We start from the raw sequence: 673 nt of genomic DNA, 5'->3' as shown, positions 1-673 counted from the left end.
AAATATTAAAAATTTTTTAAAATTTTTTATAAAAATTTTATTATAATATAATAAAAAATTAAATATATATATATATAAATTAAATTATATATATATATTTTTAATATAAAAAAAATTTTTTTTTAAAAAAAAAAATTTTTTTTAAAAATATAATATATATATATAATTTAAATATATTTTTATATTTATTAAAATTTATTTAAAAATAATATATAATATAAAAATATATATTTATTAATATATAAAATAATTATATAATATTAATGAAATATAATAATATATAATATATTAAAAAAAAAAAAAAATTATATTTAAATATATATTTTATTTAAAATATAAAATATTAAAAAATATAAAATATATAAAATTATATTAAAATTTTTATATTTATATAATTTTATTAAATTTTTAAAATATTAAAAATTTAAAAATATAAATTTTATTATAAATATTTTTTTTATATATATATTTAATTTTTTTTTTTTAAAAATTTTTTTTATAAATTTAAATTTATATTTTATATTATTATGAAAAATTTATAAAAATATATTTTATATAAATATATTATATATTTAAATTATTTTCCTATATATTTCTAAAATTATATTTAATTTTCTATATATATATATATATTATTAATATTTATTATATATATTTTTATGAATATATATAA

The sequence above is a fragment of the Penaeus monodon genome, chromosome 23 (genome assembly GCF_015228065.2).
Source record: "Penaeus monodon isolate SGIC_2016 chromosome 23, NSTDA_Pmon_1, whole genome shotgun sequence".
Classification (NCBI taxonomy): Eukaryota; Metazoa; Arthropoda; class Malacostraca; order Decapoda; family Penaeidae; genus Penaeus; species Penaeus monodon.
The sequence above is the reverse complement of the archived record's forward strand: the minus strand, read 5'-3'. Positions refer to the sequence as shown.